This window comes from Myotis yumanensis, unplaced genomic scaffold, assembly GCF_028538775.1.
Source record: "Myotis yumanensis isolate MYYU_CA2020_CCGP unplaced genomic scaffold, mMyoYum1.0.hap1 SCAF_4, whole genome shotgun sequence".
In the NCBI taxonomy this organism is placed as follows: Eukaryota; Metazoa; Chordata; class Mammalia; order Chiroptera; family Vespertilionidae; genus Myotis; species Myotis yumanensis.
Window position 1 is genome coordinate 15,112,934 of NW_027223755.1, and position 23,457 is coordinate 15,136,390.

A 23,457-nucleotide genomic window follows, 5' to 3' on the forward strand; every position below is an offset into this window, starting at 1 on the left:
CTTTTTTTACATAACAGCAGATTTTCATTCCCCTCACTCTTTCCCTTGCTGTGAACAGTTGCATTTAAGCATTATCAGCATTAAAAACATATCTGGGAGGAAATCCAAGCCAAGCATCTGCTAACCAGCCAGACATTTTCCAAAACCCTTTCAGCTGTACGGAGCGGGCTTGCCTGCCACGTGCTGTGACACAGGAGGCAGCCTGCATGCCTTCCCTGGGGGAGGCAGGCCTTTCAGACAGGAAAGACTACTGACAGTTTACTGAAGGCGGAAAATCCGTGTTATACGAAGTCATAGACAGCAGGACCCCAGTCATCATTATCTGATAAAATTCTGCAGATCTACCAATTGGTTTGAATTTGAAAGGATATTAAGCTTCAATTTTTCTACCTACTTTCTTTTTTATTTTTATTATCAAGATGGGATTTCTTGTTTTTCCCTTTAAAAAATATTTTTATTGCATTTTAGAGAGAGAGAGAGGAAGGCAGAGAAGGGAGGGAGGGGGGGGGGGAGAGAGAGAGAGAGAGAGAGAGAGAGAGAGAGAGAAATCCCTGTGATGAGAGAGGGAAACGACTGTTGGCTGACTCCTGCACACCCCCTACTAGGGATTGAGCCCACAAACCAGGCATGCGCCCTGACCCGAATCGAACTGGCCAGGGCAAGATGGGATTTCTTCATTAAAGCTGTTGACAAAACTATTTTTTAATATAATAGATAAAGGTTTGAAATTTATAATATTTCTCATGTATTGTGAAACAAGTTTTTAACAACAGTTCTTTGGTCCATAGAGTGCCTGAGTGATTAAAATACCAATGATAGTCCAGCTCGCATGACTCAGTGGTTGAGTGTTGACCTAGGGACCAGGAGGTCACCGTTTGATGCCCTGGTTTGATGCCCCGTCAGGGCACATGCCCCGGTTGCAGACTCAATCCCCAGTAGGGGGCGTGCAGGAGGCAGCTGGTCAGTGATTCTCTCTTAGCATTGCTGTTTCTATCTCCCTCTCCCTCTCCCTCCCCCTCTTCCTTCTCCTCCCCCTCGTCCCCTTCCCCCTCCCCCTCCCCCTTTCCCTTCCTTTCTGAAATCAATAAAATATATTTTAAAAAATACCAATGATAATTTCTTAAGGAAATAGCAGTGCATTGAATACGCTGAAAGAAACAGAAATGCCACTTTGATTGTTTTTTTATTTTTGGTGAATATCTCTGGAACAATTTGGGGGGTTTATTTAAAGAAGAGTATTTTCCAAATACCTTTCTTTCATTTTAACTACAAATGTAGGCCTTTGGGGGGGGGGGGGCTTTCTCATACATATTCAAATTCATAGTTAGGTAATTATCCTTTGAACACCATAAATTTGCCTTATATCAAGATAGGGAATCAAATGATATTGATTTTGGGAAAGCAGTAGAATTACAGAGCAGGCAGAAGATTTTGTAATTTTTTTAGGGATCGTTTAGTGTGATCATGAAATCTGCTTTGTAAAACCAATAACTCAATTAGGGTTTTCTTTACCGGACACCGTGGGAGCAGCCTAGGAGGGTAGATAGAATCTGCGAGCGGTCGCTAACTAAGACTGTGCACTTCAAAAAAGTCATTAGAGCTTTCAATGCAATTGAAACCCCATTCCTATTATAACCTATTTATATTGTTGTGGATACAGAGACATTTTCAGCTCTAAAACTCTGTAGCGTTCTTCATATTTTATTTCATTTAAAAATAACACAGTTTAAAGGAGGCAAAGCAGTACTTTATGATCTGAAACATCATTTGCTCACTTTAGGTCTTACTTCTTCACTCCCTCCCCAGACACTCTCTATAATCATATTGGCTTCTAGTTGTACACATTAGGTAGTCCAGTTGTATCAGCTGTGTAGCCTGTCACTGCCGAACATGGGACACATTATATTTTATGGGTAGCTTGGAACAGTTTTTGTAGCAATATATTTGAGTGTTATAATTTTTACTAAAATGAAAAGAAAATATTATTTTAACAGCATTCTAAATAACAACAACCACAACAACCATGGTCACTTATGGGTCTTAGTGTATACCAGGCATTGGTTTAAACCTTGACTTGTATTAACTCTGACCCTCACTACAGCACTACAAGGTGGACGTAGTGTTTTAGAGATGTGGAAACTGAGATGCAGAGAAGTTAAGTGACTCACTGCAGGCCACACTACTCCCAAAGGGCAAAGCCAGGTTTGGAACTCAGGCAGTGTGGTCTTACTCCTTGGCTCTTAACCACATGCTGCTGTTCTGATTGGTGTTTTCAGCTGACCGGTAGCAAGTTCTCTTCTCTATTACATTATTGTGGTCTTAGAATGTGAATATATGTATCATGTATGTAGTAAAAATTTGTACATCGAATAAAGTTGTTAAACATAAAACACAAAAGAGACCATCCTGTGCAAACCTAAAGTTTTCTCATTTTTGTAATTAAAAATATTATTAAAGGTGATAGAGATTCCCATAAGGGGAATCTTCACAAGAGGCATAGAGAGGTTTCTGGTTTTGTATCCACACTTTCCCAAGTGAATACTTGTTTTATCTGCTTTTTGATTCCTTGAATTCCCACCATGGAGTGTATTGATTGTTGGAAAATAAAGCAGAAATGGGAAACACCGGCCCCACCCCCTCTAAGTTCCCTCTCTGCGGGGGGAGGTGAATTACATGCTGCCAGTAAGTTCCAGCAGCGGAGACTTTCCGAACAGACACACACAGTGGTGAGCAAGCGGGGGAGCCCCCCACTCGGCCACGTGGGCAAGCCAGCAGGTGTGGGGTGGAGACTCTTCTCCCACCCCCCAACTGAGGGGCTCAGGAGGAGCGGGGAGGGTGGGGTGGGGTTATGGGCGCCCCCACGCCCTTCTTTCTGAAGGGTCTTATTTCAGGCTCTTCGGGCTCCTCTGTCTTCTTTCATGTTTTGCTGTCATTCTCCCTTTCCTCTTCGTTCCCATTTATCCTCCTTCTCTCAATGTTCAGCCCATAGCTGAGGAATGGAGTGGTTTTTTTTTAAAGTTTAATTTAATTTTGATTTAATTTTATATTCCCTAATGCTAGTAAACTTTTCCTTCCCTCCTACCAAGTTGTTTTTAGCTTATAGAGTCGTTGGTTGATTTTTCTTTGTGGTATTCGATTTTAAAAAGTTTCCACGGACCTGCCTGTTCTAATAGCCACTTTTGTTATGAGAGTCTCTTAAGTTAGAAAATGATTTTTGGGAAGATATACTTCAAATAGAGATGATAACGAGAAAACATTATATATTACTAGAGACCTGGCCTGTGGGGATCGGGCTGAAACCGGCTCGCTGACATCCCCCGAGGGGTCCCGGATTGCGAAAGGGTGGTTCTCGGGTGACGCACCCCAGAATCAGGCTCCCTCCTCTCTGGTTTCGGGTGCATCGCCCAAGAATCACAGCTGCCTAGTCACTGCAGCTCGGTAGTTCCTGCGCTGAGCATCTGCTCCCTGGTGGTCATTGTATGTCTTAGCTACTGGTCGGACGGTTGCTTAGGCATATATATATATATATGTAGGTATGTAATGAATGTAGTTCTCTGAATTTTTTAATATATTTTATTGAATTTTTAGAGAGAAGAAGGGAGAGGGATAGAGAGTTAGAAACATCGATGAGAGAGAAACATCGATCAGCTGTTCTGCAACCAAGGTACATGCCCTTGACCGGAATCGAACCTGGGACACTTCAGTCTGCAGGCCAATGCTCTATCTACTGAGCCAAACCAGTTAGGGCCTGAGTTTAAAAAAAAAAAAAAAAAAGATTCAGAGGGAGGATATCAGCCAAGTCTGATTTCCCAGTATTTGCTTTTCTCATACATTGAATAAGGAAAACGTGCCGTGAAAATAATTAAGTGCATTAAAAGACCACATCGACTTTTGTAGGCTGGCAGTTTTTTCCCTTAATTGTGTATATTTTTCATTAGGTTTTTTCTTGTATGATCATTTTTCGGTATGGGCATGCCAGGAGCCTCAAGCTTCCTAATTCATCAAATAGAGGATATTTTCTAGAAAAGTAGCAAAGGCCTCATCTGAGCTTGCCGCTTGCTGTTCAGCAATCCAGCTAGCATGCTAACACTAACACCCCGTGTGTAGCTGGGCAGGGGGTGCAGAGGGTCCCTCTTAGGGAGGGGCGCCTCAGGTCCTGCATGGGGTCTGGTTGGCTGCTGCTCAGCCACTGCCTGACAGACGTGAGTTGATTTGGCATTTTATGCTTTTGGTCCCTTAGTTACAATAAGGAAAATAAACACCATGGAAAAACTTTAAGGTCTTTGAATAGAATGCTTTGGTAACATGGGGATGGATGTTGTTTCATGTAAGTAGATCCTAATACTGTAAAAAAGACAACCTGTTTTTCATAAAGATGGCTGTTTTGCATTTGAAGTTGCTTTTCGGGAACACACTGAAGTTGAGATTTCCTTTTGAATTCGCAGCATTCGGGATAGAAATGAATAGGAGTTCTGACTTAGGGTTTGGCTGTGTCTGCCCTAAACCTTGTAGAAAAGGCCGACTCATCTCTCTGACTTGGGGAACGTAGAAACCGATGCTTTCTTTTAAGGCTGTTGAGTTTTCACTGGAGTATATCGAATATGGCCACGCAGCTTATGGCCAACCTTTCTGAATTGGTTATTTACAGCCTAGAATGTGTTTGCCTGTAGAATTATTCCTAGTGGCCAGGCTCTCAGGCCAGGCCCTAGAAATCGACTTACCCTGTCATTTCACTGAATTGTAATGTTAACAACGTTAGAGAAAAGAAGCAGTAATCATTAGATAGACCCGAAGTCCCGATGGCCCCTGGGGCCACACTGTCCCCAGCGAAGCTCACCAAGCACCCTGAGCAGGGGCCGGGACTGCACTGCTCCCTCTGTCGGTTCAGGGAGGGGAGATTCCTGGTGGGTGTGGGTGTGGGTGGGGTCCGGCTCTCATAGGGAGGTGGCAGGGAGCACAGGGAGGATGAGGTTTGGGCATGTGCTATGTTAACGTGGAGAGCTACATGTACAAAATTCCCTGCAGCAAACGCTAAAGTATAGCTGACAGAAAGTTTGAAAAAGCTAGTGAGTCTTTGGGGTGAGTGAAAAGAGAGCACGTGTTGTGATGAAGCATGTCTAATGTTTTCCCTTGTAATCGTTCTACCCTTCTCAACTTTTAATGTTGCGTTTCTGTGGTGTGTCCAGTTGTCCAGGGCACTTAGGTTATTGTGAAAGCTTCTTTGCACCTGTCAAATGCTGGCATAATTTCTACATGAGTGCACCCCAGACCTCTGAGCCCTCCTTTCACCGAAGGGTCTTATTTCAGCTGGAACGTTCTTTTTGAATGTGTGTGATAGGGTCAGTGTACAGTTTTCAAATGGCTCCGTCTTTTCTGCAATGACAACTTCTCATTCAGGGCAGTGTTTGCCATTCCTTCCCTCCCCTCCTCCACCTTTAGATTAAGAAAAGAAAGGCTTAGATTATTTTTGAGGCAGCTGCTAACAAAAATCTTGTTTTCTTAAGAGCCGTGCTTGTCACTGCTTAATGATGGCGTACATCGGGCCAAGCTGGTGACCACTCTGCTGCCGTGAATGGGCGATGCCTCGTGGAAGGGCTTCTCTGTGCGGGTCCGCAGCCTCTGTGGCAGACTCCCTGTGCACACAGAGGTCATTGAGCAGAGCGAGTGCCGAAGAGCGGGCCGGTGCTTCAGAATCCAGCCTACTGGTGGCCCGTGGTTTTATTGTCACCCTGCCATCCAGCGGGTTGACCTTCCTAAAGCCCGTTAGTCAAATGGTTACCATTTCAGTTCAATGAGGCAGTGGAATTAGATGGCTTATTTTGAGTTTTGAGGATATGGTGTCTACATTCCAAACAGGTAAAGATGGAAGCTACTTAGGTCTAGAGCAGTGGTTCTCAACCTTCCTAATGCCGCAACCCTTTACTACAGTTCCTCATGTTGTGGTGACCCCAACCATAAAATTATTTTTGTTGCTACTTCATAACTGTAATTTTGCTACTGTTATGAATCGTAATGTAAATATCTGATATGCAGGATGTATTTTCATTGTTACAAATTGAACATAATTAAAGCATAGTGATTAATCACAAAAACAATATGTAATTATATATGTGTTTTCCAATGGCCTTAGGCGACCCCTGTGAAAGGGTCGTTCGACCCCCAAAGGGGTCACGACCCACAGGTTGAGAACCACTGGTCTAGAGTGTGCATTAAATACGTCTTGATCTTTCTGGAAAGTAACTTAGTTAATGATATAATGGGGGAAAACATTATTCAGCCCCTTGATTTGTTTAAATCCCTTGTAAATTTTACTTCTCCTCTCAACTTAAACCGTTTCTTTTATTTAAATTGTCTTTGAAACAATTTAAATCAGAAGGCAAAAGTTCAAAACAAACAGGACGCCTTTTTAAAACAGAAAAATAAAATGTAACTTAATTTCAGGATCAACAGTATTAAAGTTTTATACCTTACATCTCTTAAATTTAAAACTTAAATTTAACTTTCCTCTCCCTGTCTCTGTACATCCTGGTGACCTTTTTACACTTCCCTCCAGATCTCCCCCTGGGGGTGCACCCGACTCCGCCCCCTCTTCGGGGGCCCTCTGGCCTGTCGGGCTGTCTTCCTGCCTCTCTCCTCGGTCCCTTTGGCCACACCAGCAGTATGTGTGCCCTCCCAAACTGGAAAGAGCCAGCTATTGTCTTTGCACCCCTCTCTCTTTCCCTGGCCGGCAGAGCTGGGAGCAGCACCAGGGCTCCGCTGGGCTGGGGGTCTCCCCGGAGGCCTTGCAGATGTGCCTGCGGTTGGTTGTTAGGATGCAGGGCACTTCCCCTTCTGCCCCACTCTGAGCCAAGTTCAGGACCGCGGGAATGTCCCCTGACTGTCACAGTGGGGATTTGGGCTCTGCTGCCTTCATCCTTTGTTTTGTATGTTGATGTAAACCTGGGAATTCTAGGGAAGATCAGTCTGAATTATGAAAAATTCTAATAATATGCAATTTAGTTATTTTCAAATTTAAGTGAACAGTTTTATTTGGGTGTACCGTTATGATAAAAAATTAAAGTCTGTTTTTTAAAAATATGGACTGCTTCATGAATTTGCGAATCATCCTTATGCAGGGGCCATGCTAATCTTCTCTGTATCGTTCCAATTTTAGTATATGTGCTGCCGAAGCGAGCACAAAATTAAAGTCTTTAAAGGAGTTCATTCTTTTAGGGTAACTTAGAAATTGAAGTTATTGAAAAAATTCTTGATAATTTGAAAATGGTTTTGGGAAATTCACTGGACTTCCTGGTGGAGTTTTTATGGGACGCACACCCACAAACATGTATTCTGCAGGTTGAGCTGTGTGTGTTTCTCAGAGGTGGGTGTGTGGCTTCTGCATGGAAGAAGGCAGTGGACATGGGCAGAGACGTGGAAATGGTCTTGCTGGTGAAGCAGACCTGCAAGTGGAAAGGTGGAAAATGATTTCTGGCTCAGCGGATTTCTGGGCCTTAGAGCCATCCCTCTGATGCTGATAACACTCAGCCCTCAGAGAGGCTGACCCCTCTGCTGACTGCCCATCACTCTTGCCAAGACCATTTACAAAGGCGGGGGCGGGGTGGGGGTGATGGGGGGGCGGGGTGAGGAGGACACCTTCATTATTACTTTGGCTTGAAAAACAGCTGAACTGTCTGGGCTTTAGAGGAGGGACTTATGGACGGAGAGTGTGTTCATGTGGTTGGGGCTTTCATTTGTTCCTTTGTGTAAGTTGAATTTGCATGTGTCGAGGTCAACAGCTGGACAGACCCTTGGGCACAAGTACTTTGTTGCAAAGCTGAGGATGAGGTTCAGGGACGGTGAAGGACAGACATTTGCTCACAGGACACATTTGTTGAGCAGGGTTCTGGGCAATAATGCCATTCTGAGCGGACTCCTGGCTGGCCTGTTTAATAGGATCATTTTAAAAGGAGTGGAGAGCAGAGTTCCCTGACGCCCAGAGCAGCTCCAGCTCACGGTGGGAGAGAATGTGGCGACTAGGTGTAAGTCCGTAACATGCCACCTTGCACCCACCTTGCACCGAGTGGGTCTGGAATGAATGAACGTTCTGCCGATTTTCTTACCTAGTTCATAAAAAGACCTATTTTCCTTTCCCAGTTTTTGGAATTTTCCTGTTAAGAAACTGTGTGCTTCAGAAAGCACAGGGAAACGGTGACTATGAATTTGTTAGAGAATCCATGCTACATGATTTTATCGTCTTTGGGGCATGTTTTATTTTCGACACAAAGGAGAAATAAGGGCGATTGTCACTCACAGAAACTGCAGCCAACTGTAGCGCAGCCCCGTGTGGCGCTTAAACTAGCGAGCAGTTGCTTCCCCCGCAGCTCATCTTTGCACAAAGGAGATGATGTAATCTTTTCCACCGCGGCCACGTGGCATAAGCATGCCGTCACTGTCTTCACACGGTTGCCTCTGCGCTGCCAGCTCCTTATCAGCTTGGAAGGACTGTGCATTTGGAATTAAATCGCATTCCTTTTGCAGTGCCTCACTCCTCCCTGCAAGGCTGTGCACACACCTCTTTATACACACGTGTGCCTGCATGTTCCATGGGTGACTTTTTTTTTACAGAAACATGACCAGAGTAGCATGTTGTAGAGGGCCATGGAGGCTGTGTGTGCACAGACTTAAAATTGGGGGAGGGAGACTGTTGCCATTAGCAACCACTTACCTATTTATTAGAGGGTGAAAGCTCACAGCTCGGGCTTTCCCTTTCTTCCACGGCTTTCTCTGAGTTCTGGCAGCAGCTCGCTGAGCCTGTACACAGAGCGCTGAACAGGAAAGCTGCGGTGCTCAGCTGCGTATGCGTGGAAGGACATCTTTAACCGCACGAGCTGCCTTTGGCTGCCCTTCCTCTGTGGTTGTCACTCCATCCTGTTGACTTAGGGCAGTAGCAGCTGCGCAGTCACTGCAGTGGACGGCACCCCCATTTCTTCAGCTCTGGGTGAAACGCTTTCCTGCATTGGCTCCTTAGATTCACCCACAGTTTCTGAAACCCAGCACCCACGGCCAGGGACATGGGCTGCTGTGAAGAGAGAGCCGGGCGAGGGCAGCATGTTGCATTTGACCCCAGGATTTAAAAAAAATTATTATTTAAACGAAAGATTCGGTCTGGAGCCTTTCTTCTCCTCAAGCGGTCCCGGTGATTCTTTCACCAGTTGTTCAGAGTCCCTGGGTGTGCAGGTCCCCAGCTATTCAGGCTTAATGACACTGAGACAGCTTTGCACCGTGTGCCTGGCTTTCTGGGTGATGTCATTGCAGTGGTGAGGTGCTGCGACCTGTACTATTTAAGGACTTACAAGGTTTCCTTGATCGAGGGGGCCCCATGCCTCTGGGAACCTATTGTTAAGCTCTGTCAGCACTAATTTAGACCAGCATTTATGGATTGCATTTAAAGGGACAGAGCTTAATTCCTGTATAACTAATAATCAGAGCACCTTAATCCCGGATTCTGGAAGTGCCTTATCACTTGGAGAATTTGGAGATGGGGGTGGTGGGAGATTGAGAGGAGCACTGGTCTGCCGCCCTCGTCACACCTGGGATGTGTGGCCATGGGCTGCACCCGAGCCCGGCGGCATCACTCCCTGTGGGCAGTGCAGGCTCAGGACTGGGCCGCAGGGAGCAGAGGTACGGGGCCCTCTGGTTTGTTGAGCTGACGTGCACAGAGCACCATTACTAAGCAGATTTTCGTGTTCTGTTGGTGTCACCTCTGAAACCTTGCAGCAGCTGGGAGGTGGGGACGGTCCCTGCACTGGACGGCTGGGGCCTTGAATCCATCTGCAGGGGTGAGGGGTCAGGGGTGGGAGTGATCTAATCAGTAAATGAAGCAGGTGCCAACAGAAGCCAAGGGATCCGAGGGAGATTATTTGAGGAAAGACCGAGTCTCTTTCTTCTCGGAAATCAGCAGGGAAGTTAGCAGTAGAGCTGGTTGGGCATGGAAGGGAAGAAAATCCAGCGTACAACCTGGATTTTCTTGGCAAAGTAAGAAGTGCCTGTTGGGTGAGAGGGTGGGCTGAGGTCCAGGGCAGCAGGGCACTTGGGAACAGGCACAGTCGCTAAGCTACTATCCACTGGGTGTGTGGTCCTGGTTATGGGGATGGGGCACCTGGCCCTGGATCTCATTGGCCCATCTGTGAGATGACAGTGCAGCCTTAGCACAGGCTTCTGAAGGAGCCACCCCTGGAAGATGCCCTTCCCAAGCCATCGTGCCTTTAGCCTTGGCCAGATCCTGTGCAATGAGACATTGAGATATAAATAAATACCAGTTTGGCTTTGCTTATACTTGTTTACAAAAGGAAAAGGTCACTTTCTGACTGAATACTCAGTTGTGGTAATTTTGTGTCTTGTTCAAGATTTTGTCTCATTAAAAATTAAGCATCTTTTGCGCAAGAGTCTGTGGAGACGTTTTCAGTATGTCAGGGCCGTTGCTTTTCCATCACGTCAGTTGACAGATCTAATTGCTTTTCCGTTTGTGGTCATTCCCTTCTGGTCCCTTCTCACCACTCCACCCGCCACTGCTTAAGCCCGAGCCGGGCTGCCTCACCGACTGCCTGCCCTCAGCCCACCTTCTCCACCTCGAATTAAGCAGACTGGCATATTCCTCATTAGCCTGCTGCTGGTGGGCTTCTTCAGGTGGCCTCACCTGTGTCCCTGAGGGACTCACCTCTGCTCTTGATGTAGGACCTGTTCCAAGGCACAGCTCTCAGGGGCACCTGCGCTTTCTGTTGTCATCGCTCACAGGAATAACAAAAGATGACAGGAGCGCGCAAGGAATGATGGAACCATTCCTTCAACATTCCTTTGGAGCTGCCTTCTAGGTCTGCATTACTCCACTCCGATTGGGTTGCTGAATATGAACCAGTAGAGGTTTTACTTTGTTTAGTTTGTAAGCCAGGAGGATGGCCCCTGTCGCGTTGCCAGGGGAGCAGAGGGAAGAGGTTCTGCCCCTGGACAGGTGTGCAGCCTTCCCTGTTCCCTCCAGGCTCCTGGGGAGGGAGGGGGGCAGGTGCAGAGTGGGGGAGCTGACCCTGGGCAGACTCCTGCAAGACTGGCCTGCACACGCAGGGCTCTTGGGCTTGGGGTTCAGCCATACACACTGTCCCATTTCTCTCACTGTGGAGCCTGGCCCCCAAATCAGGAGTAGCATTTATTTGATCAAGGACACACCTTCTATATCAGCATAAATTTTGGTGACTGGTGCACACTGCCCTGTCATATCACTGTCTTTCCCGTGGCAGCTCAGAGGGACTTGGCTGAAGAAAAGGAAATGCTGATTCCAGGGAGGATGAGCTCTGCATTCGCCAAAGCAGGGGGTGGAAGAAAATGTCAAAAGCTTCTTACAGATGTTTATTTATAGCTTATCATTTTCAGGTGTCTATTTGGGGATATGTAATATGCTAGTACAATAGTATATCTAAAGCATAATTGACGGTTTGTAGTAAAATTCTTTGGTGATGGGATTCTTGAGCAAAAGCATTTGAGGGGTATTGCTTTAGGGCAGTGGTTCTCAAAGTGTGGTTCCAGGACCCATTTGCTCCTCAAGAACTGAATTAGAGCTATTTCCACAGGAGGTAAATGCACTAAGCCCTCAGTTAATGTGGATAGGTTTGGGACTTTAAGCAAAACAATGTACTAGTATAACGAAGCCAATTTTACTGTTGGGTAATTGATATAAAAGAGTTAAGTTCCTAAGGTGTGCCATCAGTGATATAACCAAACGATGTTGAACCAATTATGTTATTCAAGGACCTGCTGTATAGTCTTCGCTTTTCTCACCCTCATTCTTCCCACAGTGCGGAGTGACGTCTTCTCACGGCTGGGTGGCCTGTGACATCACGACAGAGCGGATGTGAGAATCCCGTCAGAGCCAGTCTCCCAATGGGAAAAGGGCCAGCCTTCTTCCTGATTAGTTTTGAAAATACTGATATTTTAAATAGAAAGTATTATTGTTAACGTGTAATGGGTATATCATTATCTTTAAAGAAATTAATATTTTAAACGTTTTCAGTTTTCATTGTAATGTGGTCAGTATCCATATTAGGTATCTAAGTCTTATACAGATAGAATCAGTAGGGGAGAGGAAGAACCCACAAAACCAAAGCTCTTTGGATACTCAGTTTTAAGCGTGTCAGGGGGTCTGGAGACCAAAGCCTTGTGCCCTGCTTGCTGTGCTAGCGCCTGGTTGCCTGAGGGGGAGGAGCCTGGGAAGGAGGCCTGGGCCTGCCTCTGCCTTTTGCCTGGGCCCCATCCTCCCTAATGGCAGGAAGGTTGGTGCCTTTGGCCTCCACTCCTCCTTCTCCTTGTCTCTGCTCCAACCCACACTAGTAGCATAGACGAGTTATTGTGTATTAAATAGGCTTTTGAGGGAACCCCTGAGACCCTAAGACAGGTCTATAGCATGATGTCTTTGGGGAGACCCATTCCTGAAATTGAGTAATGGAGGATTTACTAAGAAAGCTTTAGAGCGCAGGCCATTCGGAGGTTAGAGATGGCGTTTCTGCCCAGGTCTCCGAGCAGTTCCTTTCTGGCAGTTGCGCGTGTGGAGTTTTAAATAGGAGGAACTCTTAGGGGAACTCAGTTGAGATAGAAATAGCAGGGGAAACATCTGGGGTATCCTGTTCTCTCAGGGTCAGAGCTTCAGGGTGAAATGTGAGAATCTGGTGTATTGTTCTGTTAGCTCAGAGGTTAGAACTCCAAATTAATCTCAAACTAATCTCTTGCCCATTGATATGCTTGTTTTTGTTTTCTTCTTCAACTCATTTTGGTAAAACTTACTGAACGGTTGCCTCCTTAAATACCTAGACCAGTGGTCGACAAACTGCGGCTCGGCAAACCGCGGCTCGTGAGCCGCACGCGGCTCTTTGGCCCCTTGAGTGTGGCTCTTCCACAAAATACCGACTTCTGCGCATGGGCCACAAAGTTTCAATCGCACTGTACATGCGCGCCCGCACCTGGTATTTTGTGGAAGAGCCACACTCAAGGGGCCAAAGAGCCGCATGTGGCTCTCGAGCCGCGGTTTGCCGACCACCGACCTAGACTCATCTGACAGCCATGCAGGCTCCAGGGAGGGTTTGGGAAAGCCATGCGGCCTCACCTCGTAAACGTGGAGGTGCCTGCACGCCGACCCAGGCTGGGGAGGCCCTGGAAGTGTGCTCTGCGATATGTGGGCAAGGCTGGTGACGGCAGCATCACTTATAATTAGCAAATGTCTGTTAGCAAGATTGCACGAACAGGTTTGTAGAAGAGCCATAGAGCAGAGCATTAAATACCGCTCGGCATGCACATCAATGTAGATTAACCATCCAACCAGATACACGTCAGAGAGAATGCATGTAGTATATTACATTCCTCTGAAGCTAAAGACAAATGAAGTAATATTGTGTATTAGTAGAGGCATAAATGGCACAACTATAAAGAAAAGCAAGCAGCTCTGGCCAGTTTGGCTCAGTGGAAAGAGTGCCGGCCTGTGGACTGAAGGGTCTGGTCAAGGGCACAAGCCCGGGTTGCAGGCTCGATCCCCAGTAGGGGGTGTGCAGGAGGCAGCCTATCAATGATTCTCTCTCATCATTGATGTTTTTGTCTCTCTCTCCCTCTCCCTTTCTCTCTGAAATCCATAAAAATATATCAACCAAAAAAAGCAAGCAAATGGTTGTTCTGAAGGTCAGCCTGGGGTTATGTCTGGAGCTGGAGGTGGGTACCATCAGGGGTGTGGAGAAGGCTGCTGGGGTACTGGCAGTGTTCTGGTCCTGAAATAGGATGCTGGTTTCAGACATGCGCATGTCATACGCACACCGCTCCTTCGTGCAGGCCAGCCACGTTCCCTTCTAAGTCTCTTTTGCTTGGGCTGTCCTTTAGTAGCTGAGAGAATTAGAAAAATTGATTTAAAAGCCTTCTTATTTTACCATAAAGTGAATCATTGAATTTTTAAAGCCACCAGGGCTCTTAGAAGTTATTTACTGTGATAGCACCCACCTGTCCTCCTGTTTTGAGCTGCTGCCATTGCAGAGGGACTGATATCATGCTGTGAGCTTCCACAGGACCATCTGGGCTTGTTGTCACAGAAACGAAGAAGGAAGACAGTGTGGTTTAAAAAACTTATTTGCGAATGAATTCTGCCTTCACCAGAGTGGGCTGAGGGTGTGGCGACTTGGCACCCTGTATGTACAAAGGCCAGCATCTTTTTATTTTAATCCTCATTCGAGTATATTTTTTCCATTGCTTTTTTAGAGAGAGTGTAAGGGGGAGGAGACTAGAGACATTGAGACGTTGATGTGAGAGAGACACATAGATTGGTTGCCTCCTGCAGGATCCCCGACCAGACCGGGGATCAAACCTGCAACCTAGGTGTGTGCCCTTGACCTGGAATTGAACCTACGACCCTTTGGTGCATGGGCCAACTCTCTAACTACTGACCAACACCGGCCAGGGCATAGCCAGCATCTTTTTGAACATTTCAGTGTGTACCACGTGTCTAGTCAGAGTAGGAAAATCCTGTTTGCTCTTGTTCATCTATTAAAATGAGAGATGATCGCATATTAAAGACGGCGACTGAATGAGAGATGAGGATGGAGGACCATGTGGGCTGTCTGTGCCTTCTGGCCTCGGGCCTGAGCCAGGTAGCGCCATAGCGGCAGAGTGTGACCTCCTACTGGAGTTACACTTCCTGGACACAGGGTACGTGCAGGTGGAGGGCCTGGCCCCGGAGCCAGCTGCCCTTTTCCCTCCGGGCAGCAAACCAGCCCGTCCTGGCATCTCCACCAGATCCTGGGGTCAAGAGCAAGCTCCAGTCCTGGCTGGGAACGCGGCCAGGAATATTGTGGCTGAAATGCCTTGCCCTGTCCCTCAGGGCAGGAGGAGCGGATTCTTACACCAGTGGACAGGCTGCTGACAACCGAGGGGCGTGAGGTGGAAAGATGTCAGGAAGGGACCCCTTCTGAGGTTATTGAAGGTTCTGTTGCCACCATTTTAGTGAGAAGAGGTGGGATCTCTTCCAAAAAGATACGTTCCCTTCAGGTGGCTTTTGGCTTCTCCTTGTCATTTCAAATTAACTGTATTCTGATCTGCCCCTTTCCCTGGGTGGGAACGGGCCAGCAGGGCCTGGTGCTCAGGTGCGGGTGGGTGCCCTGGGCGAGTGTGACAGGGCTGGGGATACACTGTGGGGCCTCTCAGGCAGACGAGTGTTCTGATTTCTGAAGAGAAGTCTTTAGTTTCTTAAATTATTTATAGTCAGTCCGGGAGAAGGAAGTTGCCAAGGTTAATCTGCCATGACTGTGCTGATTTTTAAAAGTATTTTTTGTGGCCTTTGACAATGACTGCATGTTTCAGTTATATTCTTTTTTTTTTTTCTGAGTCAAAATGCATCTTCTTGTAGAATGCAGTAATTGCAGGTAAATGGGCAAAATCTCCCCACATGCATCTATTAAAGCCCTTATCAAATGCATGCATCTGAGAATAAACTGCTTCCTCAGATGGCAGCAGTAGTAATCGTTCCTGTTCTAGGCGCTGTTTATTAGTCAGTTCTGAGAGGTGAGGGTATTGGGATCCCATTTCACAGATGAGGAAACCAAGGTGCCTGGAGCTTCAGCGCGGCCCTGGCTCCGCGCAGACACCCTTGTACCTGGACGGAGAGTTTGATTTGAGTTGGGGCACTATCGCTTGCGGGTGGTGTCTGTATAAGGTATTGCTGGTGGAAGTGAGGTATGAATTCCGGTCCTCACCTCTGTGTCTGTGCCCCGTCTCTCTGGAAGGAGCGTGTCTGTAACTGGGTCATCTCCTGCATGTCCTAAGCACCTGGTGACAGGTGAATTTAGGTCTGTGTTCAGGTACTTCAGAGGTCCTGCAGGTGGGGGAGCTGGAGAATGAGGCCCCACACCTTATTTTGCATGTTCTCATTGCAATGCATTTGTGTTTGTTTGTATACTGAGCTAATGCGGGGGGGGGGCGGTGAGGGATGTTCCCTGGGATTCCTAGTAGATAAGATACTGATGTAGCAATTAGGGCAGTGGTCCTCAAACTTTTTTTTTTTAAATATATTTTTTTTTATTGATTTTTTTACAGAGAGGAAGGGAGAGAGATAGAGAGTTAGAAACATCGATCAGCTGCCTCCTGCACATCTCCCACTGGGGATGTGCCTGCAACCCAGGTACATGCGCTTGACCGGAATCGAACCTGGGACCTTTCAGTCTGCAGGCCGACGCTCTATCCACTGAGCCAAACCGGTTTTGGCGGTCCTCAAACTTTTTAAACAGGGGGCCAGTTCTCTGTCCCTCAGACCATTGGAGGGCCGGACTATAGTTTAAAAAAAAACTATGAACAAATTCCTATGCACACTGCACATATCTTATTTTGAAGTAAAAAAACAAAACGGGAACAAATACAATATTTGTATTTGCATGTGGCCCGCAGGCCGTAGTTTGAGGACCCCTGAATTAGGGGATGGGAAAAAGGGAAACAGATTCCCCATCATCCAAAAAATACAGCCGTGGGTCTCAGGCACTCAGCGTGGGTGCAGCAGGGCAAGTCTGCAGAAGTCCACCCGTGAAGAGTGTTATCTCGCCCCTCCTGCCCCTCTCCCTTCCTCCTCCTGGGGTTATTTATTGCAGGGACCCCAGAGCAAGCAGGAGGCCTTGTGACCTCAGCACAGGCCCAGGTGACACGGTCACCCCAGCCCCTGGCACCAGCGGTTTTCCAGCTGGGATGGTGCGTTTTGTGGGCACACAGTTGGAGCTGCTTCCCCTGCTGTGAGGGTCACAGCCTTGCCTGAGCACTTGTGGCACGTGCCCCTGAGCCCTGCTGGCCTCTGCTCCTTGAGCTCCCGCTTTGACCTTGAGTTAAGGGAGGAGACCCTGCGGCTGGTCATCTCCTCAAGGTCAGCAGGTCCCCAGCAGTGGCTTCCTTCCCAGCTGGCTCCCCTGCCCCTCCCAGAGGGTTCCCGCCCTCCAGGGCACTTCTGTCCTCTTTACCTTGTGAATTTGCATCTTTTTCTGTTCATCAGTGAATATGCATAAAAATACCAAGAATGTGATGAGTCAGTTCACATTAAATCAAATTTTATGTTGAAATTTGTTTCCCCATCAGTATATCTAAGTTATTTGGCTTAATAAATACCTTTATAACCAGAATTTTAAAATCTACTTCTCTGTGTGCGCAGAAGGGAATTTGAGGTGAGATGAGAGGTAGAGAAAATGGAAATGAACTTCTTTTTGTTTTTCACATTAGCAGATACATTACTTTTCTCAACCCTTTTTGTAGTTTTCTTAAATTTCTTATTAGGAATTCAATAGGAAGGTAAGCGATAGGGCCCTTTTCGCTAGAATATTTTTCCCCTGCAGGAAATGAGGGTAAGGCAGGACACCAGTAACCCGAGTTGGCAGCAACAAAGGAAGCTGCTTAAACCTTAACTGCCAGCCATGGAGTCCTAAAGGCTGAGGTTGCCCTCATTGGTGTAATCTTAAACCAGGTCACATTACCTGCGGCCAAAGTCGGGCTGGCCCTTCTCCCAGCAGCTCGGCCTCAGAGCTTGTTATGCCAAACAGAGAATCTGGAAGAGAACTTCAGCGGAAACTGTACGTTGCCCTCAGAATTCAGCCCAAAACAAACCAGTTACGAAGCCCCACTTTGTGTGTGTGTGTGTGTGTGTGTGTGTGTGTGTGTGTGTGTGTGGCAGGGGGAGGGGGGTGGCGGGGGGGGCGTCCTTACTAGGGTTGGCAGAATTGCTTCTCTGAGGATCTGAGTCCTGTTCCAGGCTCTGTCTCCTGTGGGTCAGTACACACCTGAAGGACAGGACTGAGCTTGCTCCTGCTCGTGTCCCCAGGCATCGGATGTGTCACAGTGTATTTCAGATGTATTCCCGGTTTATCAGAAAACCAGGGAGAAGAAAATTGTCAAAGCAAAGTAGGTTAGCTGAACAATAGGCGGAGCAGCTATATGTAAGCTCTCAAGTGGGTTTCTAATGATTAAAACATCACAGTGTTAATCTTTGAACATATTATTTATATTATTATTCACTTCTGTGCTTTGTGGCTCTAACCTCTACAGCCAGGGTTTTCAGCCCTTTCAAAATGGTCTGGAACACCCTTTTCTACGTCAAGGACTGAGTTCAAGGACTTAGCTTTAGTGCCAGTGATTGATACAAAATTGAAATGCAAAGGTAACAATTATTTTTAATCCTCACCCAAGGAGATGTTTTTATTTTTGACAGAGAGAGAAAGAGAGAGACCCCTTCCTCCAGGAGCTCAACTGTTGGGGGAGGGTATGATGTGTATTTAGGTAATTACTGTGCTGTGGGATAAGGATTTGATTTGGGTGCCTAGGGAGTGAGGATGAGGGATCTGATCCAGCAGTGGGAGTGTCACAGAAGGGGTGGTCTTGTCAGACTTTCAGGAGGAGTTGTGAAGGTGAAGAGTGTGTGAATGTGAGTGTGTGCACATGCATGTTGGGAGGTTAGGGTGTGTGTGTGTGTGTGTGTGCGCACGCACGCACATGCATGTTGGGAGGTTAGGGTGTGCGTGTGTTAGTGTGCACACATGCATGTTGGGAGGTTAGGGTGTGTGTGTGTGTGTTAGTGTGCGCACATGCATGTTGGGAGGTAAGGGTGTGTGTGTGTGTTAGTGTGCACACATGCATGTTGGGAGATGTGGCGGGGGTGTTAGTGTGTGCACATGCATGTTGGAAGGTTAGGGTGTGTGTGTGTTAGTGTGCACACATGCATGTTGGGAGGTTAGGGTGTGTGTGTTAGTGTGCGCACATGCATGTTGGGAGGTAAGAGTATGTGTGTGTGTGTGTGTGTGTGTGTTCGTGTGCGCACATGCATGTTGGGAGGTTAGGGGGTGTGTGTGTGTTAGTGTGCACACATACATGTTGGGAGGTTAGGGTGTGTGTGTGTTAGTGTGTGCACATGCATGTTGGGAGGTTTGGGTGTGTGTGTTAGTGTGCGCACCTGCATGTTGGGAGGTTAGGGTGTGTGTGTTAATGTGCACACATGCATGTTGGGAGGTTAGGGTGTGTGTGTGTTAGTGTGCACACATGCATGTTGGGGGATGTGGGTGTGTGTGTGTTAGTGTGTGCACATGCATGTTGGGAGGTGAGGATGTGTTTTAGGGCTGTGGGAGAGCAGTGTGTGTGTAAGTTCAGTGGTGAGCAAGGGTGTGTTACCTGCAGGTGATTGGAATTCCTGGTATGGGTGTGGGGAGAGGGTAATGAGAGGGAACTAGTGAGGACGCAGAGGTAAGCAGGGGTCAGTTCATGAGGGACTCTGTGCCAGGTCAGGGAGTTTGGGCTTTATTTGAAGAATGTTAGGGGAGTCAGATGATGGGAATGTATGTGTAGGGGAGTAGCTGAATGGATCAGAGGGAGCTCTGAATGAGCATCCGTTAGGAGATTGCTGGAGCAACCCACGCAGGGGAGGTGCTGGCCAGAGGCAGGCAGACGTGGTGTGCCAGCTACATCATAGAGCATCAGGGAGGAGCCGGCTCCTGGTTTGGCCATGGGGTGGATGGTGTGCAGGGCCAGGTGCTGCGCCGGGACCCACACAGTGGGGAGTGGGTTGAGGGACATGGGTGCACACAGGGTTAGACACGTAGGTGGAGTTGGCTATACCGTAGGATGCAGGTGCCCTCTTCTTTGCGATGTCTCTTTTTTCTGGTGATGACAGTCAAGACCCACCGTAATCGTCCCCGCCCCACAGATTTTGTCTTCTAGGACATAGCCTCCTATTCTGATCGCTCTGGCCCTGGTTTTTTGGTCCCAAGTGCCAGTACCACAGAACTGACCATTACGCCTTTGTTGCTTTCCCAAATAGAATGAGTTCAGCAAGGGCCCTAGGTTATATTTTATGTTCATGCCACCCGATGCAGGGCAAGTCCGTGTACATAGAGAGGCGTTTTACTGTCATTAATTTTTACTTCTGGTCTGTACTTGAAAACCTTTCTGCACTTATAATGAAAAAGTATTTATCTAAAGGAAAGGAGGTATAATATAGCTTCACTTTACAGAATATGACTGTGATCTGCATTAAATTACATGTGGACATTAGAATTTTTTTTCCTATTTGCTAGAGGACAAGGGTGCCAGCATGTATGAAATGTTGGGTGTAGTGATGAAACAAGGTTTCTTTTAGCAGGGAAGCTTGGTTGATTTGCTAGCAATCATATCAGACCATATGGTTGGTTGTATTAGTTGTATCCCTGTGGTTCATTTTATTTTTTTTAAATATATTTTTATTGATTTTTTACAGAGAGGAAGGGAGAGAGATAGAGAGTTAGAAACATCGATGAGAGAGAAACATCGACCAGCTGCCTCCTGCACATCTCCTTCTGGGAATGTGCCCACAACCCAGGTACATGCCCTTGACCGAATCGAACCTGGGACCTTTCAGTCCGCAGGCCGACGCTCTATCCACTAAGCCAAACCGGTTTCGGCCCTTTGGTTCATTTTATACAACTTTAGTTTCTAAACAGCTTTCCTGAGAAGCTGCTTCTTATGTAAAGCTGAATCTTCTTTGGAATAGGTCAGCATCAGCACCATAAGTATGCATGCGTGTGTGTGTGTGTGTGTGTGTGTGTGTGTGTGTGTAGCTTAGGATGGGGTTACTGGGGTCCCAGAGTGTGTGTGCGTGTGTGCATGTGTGTGTGTGCGTGCGTGTGTGTGTGTGTGTGTGTGTGTGTGTGTAGCTTAGGATGGGGTTACTGGGGTCCCAGAGTAGAGGCTGGGTGAGCTTCCCCCAGAGGCACCCCCTGACAAGCTTCACTGTCAGACATTCTTTTGGCACCATACGTTTTCTCTGTGCTTAGCCCTGTGCTGGTCCCTGGGGAAGCAAAGATGAAGGGCACATCTGGGCACGGATTCTTTCTTGTTTTATGAGACTGTAAGAAGGTAGAATCCCCTTTTATAATACTACTTCTTTTTTGGCTATTGAACTATTCCCTTTCATTGGTTTGAGTTACGATTTTTAATTAACTTCTAATGCATAGTTAATGTAATTAAACCATTAAAAGTTAAAAATTCTACAGATTGTCTCATACTAAAGTATATGTTATAATTTAAGACTTTTTTGTTATGGTCTTTTTGGTTCGTCCTCTGTGTTTTATGCTTAAGACATTAAAAACCAGAGCTATTTTAAGTTGAAATGCCCTTAACTCCCTTGAATCAACCACACTTATGTTGCTTTTTCCTTCCTTAAAGTTATGATGTTATAGGCTATTGCTTCTCAAATTTTGCGAAGGAATAAATCAACCAGTCTGACAGTTGTTAAACCATAAAGGTTCTAAGTAAAAATGATTTTGTCTGCACTATGAAACTCCATTCATATTCCTGTAGTGGTCTGTGAACTTGTGCATATTCTTGATCTAAGTACTTAATTCACTTTAGATCCATTTTATGAATATTGTGTATGTGTAGATTATAATTTATGTAAAAATAATATAAGCATTGCATTGTATGTTTTAATTTCTTACATGTTAGTAAAAAAGACATCTAAACCATTTGATTTATAACCTTGTATCTGCCCCCTTAAACATTTTCATAGAGGATCCAGCATAGTTCAGTGCTTCCTTCCTATGCAACACTGGTCTAAATGCTTGCCCATCGAAACCCTGATAGCACAAACACTGCCTCCCGCACCGCGGCTCCCTGTGATCCGTGACTAATCCTGCGGGCACTGCAGAGAATGTTCCGTCCCGAGTTGGAACTGCGGACCGCCTGCCTGGAAGGGTGACGTCACCTTCATGTGTGCCTGCGCATGCGCAGCGCCCCTGATGCAGGGATTTGTCACCCTGCTCTTTGTGTTCAGGGGTGCGTGGCGCCTGCATTTCCCCCAGATAAACTAATGAGTGAAATTCAGTAATTACCACCAAGACTTGATACCGATGGTAATCTTCCAGCTCACTATGTAATGTTCCTTTTGGTTGATGTTTTAAAATGCTGCTTTATTTAGCAGCACACTTTTATTATTGTGAGAATCTGTGTTCTTAAAGGATAAGGTGGTTTTTGTTTGTTTTGCTTTTCAATTTCTGTCACTTTCCATTTAACCATTTAGTAAATGCTACGGTATTGCTGACAGGGTCTCTGAAACGGATGAGGAGCACAGCTGGTCTTGTGGGTTGTCGTCTAAGGACAAACCCCAGTGCAGGAGGCAGGCAGGCGGTTCAGAACAAGGGAACGGTTCATTCGTTGAGCGCAAATGATCAGGTTACTGGCATCTGATTGTCAAACCTCAGAGGGAAGGCAGGGGTGGGGGCTGGGTGTAGAAATCAACCAGTGTACTTGCATGCATATAAGCATAACCAATGGACACAGACAATAGGGGGGTGAAGGCCTGGGCTGGGGGACAGGGGCAGGCTGGAAGAGGTCAATGGGGGGGAAGGGGGAGACATATGTAATATTTTCAACAATAAAGATTTTAAAAATGAAAAACAAATAAATTTAACCAAAATTAACCTGTGTTTTAGTTTAAGATTATCTTTAAAAATTTGATTCATTTTTTAACTCATTTATTTCATCTTAACTTTTTAAACCACAATGTAAAAAAAACAACAAAACTCCACACTTTTAGAATAATGTGGTACATAAAAGCTTCTACTCATTGTGAACATATTTCCATAGTACTTTTTTTCCCCCTTCTTAAATAAAAAAAAATGTGTGGGGGTTGTTTTTCCTTTTCTATTTGTCTTTAAAAAAATCTAATACCACGGAAGTGACCAAGTGAGCAAGCATTCTGGTCAGCAATGACTCGCTTCAAAAGGTATTTGTCAACAATAATAATACAGCACCTCCTTGCAGAGCCTCAGGGTAAAATTGAGAAATTGATTTGATCAGTGAGGTATTAGATAGTTGAAGTTTCAGACCATCGATTCATCGATTCGGCTAAAAGATTTTCCGTTGTTGAATGATAACTTGTGGAATATTTCCTCCTAGGGCAGAGAGGTTAATTTTCCTTCTTATAAATCATGCTATAGGAGTGGCCATCTGAAAACACTGAGCTTATATTTCACAACCTAACATAGAAAGTGCTGAGGAGCATTGGGGTGCTTGCATGGCGGTTCAGGGGTGAGAAGCTGGGGAAGTATGTTCATTTGTTCATTCTTCATTCATTCATTCACCCATCCATGTTTATTGACCATGCTGTGCCTGGCCCTGTCCTGGTGTCTGGGATGCAGCAGGGAACAAAGCAGCCATGCTCTGGCTAGCAGGTGGATTTAAGGGAAATATGAGTAATTTATGAGCAGGAGTTTAAAATGTATCTCAGATTGACATGCTGCTGAACCTAACAGCAGTTTAAAAGTTGGTAACAGTCACTTTTGGCAAGTTATACCATGCTGAACCTGGGAGTTACGATCTTTTAAAGAGTATGTTAAAACCTCTAAATATTCAAATTCATTTGTTTTAGGAAGAGGGGTCATTTGTATTGACTTGAAACTGGAAAGAGGA

General features: G+C 46.2%; 1 protein-coding gene and 1 non-coding gene across 8 annotated transcripts in view; one reads left to right on the forward strand and one right to left on the reverse strand.

Moving 5' to 3' along the window:
* Positions 1-23,457, forward strand: part of TRIO (trio Rho guanine nucleotide exchange factor) — a 318,911-nt gene that overhangs the window by 83,186 nt on the left and 212,268 nt on the right. The gene's annotated exons all lie outside the window — the stretch shown is intronic.
* Positions 7,071-7,177, reverse strand: LOC139009718 (U6 spliceosomal RNA). The gene has a single exon (XR_011471420.1). It is a non-coding gene; the product is annotated as a U6 spliceosomal RNA (small nuclear RNA).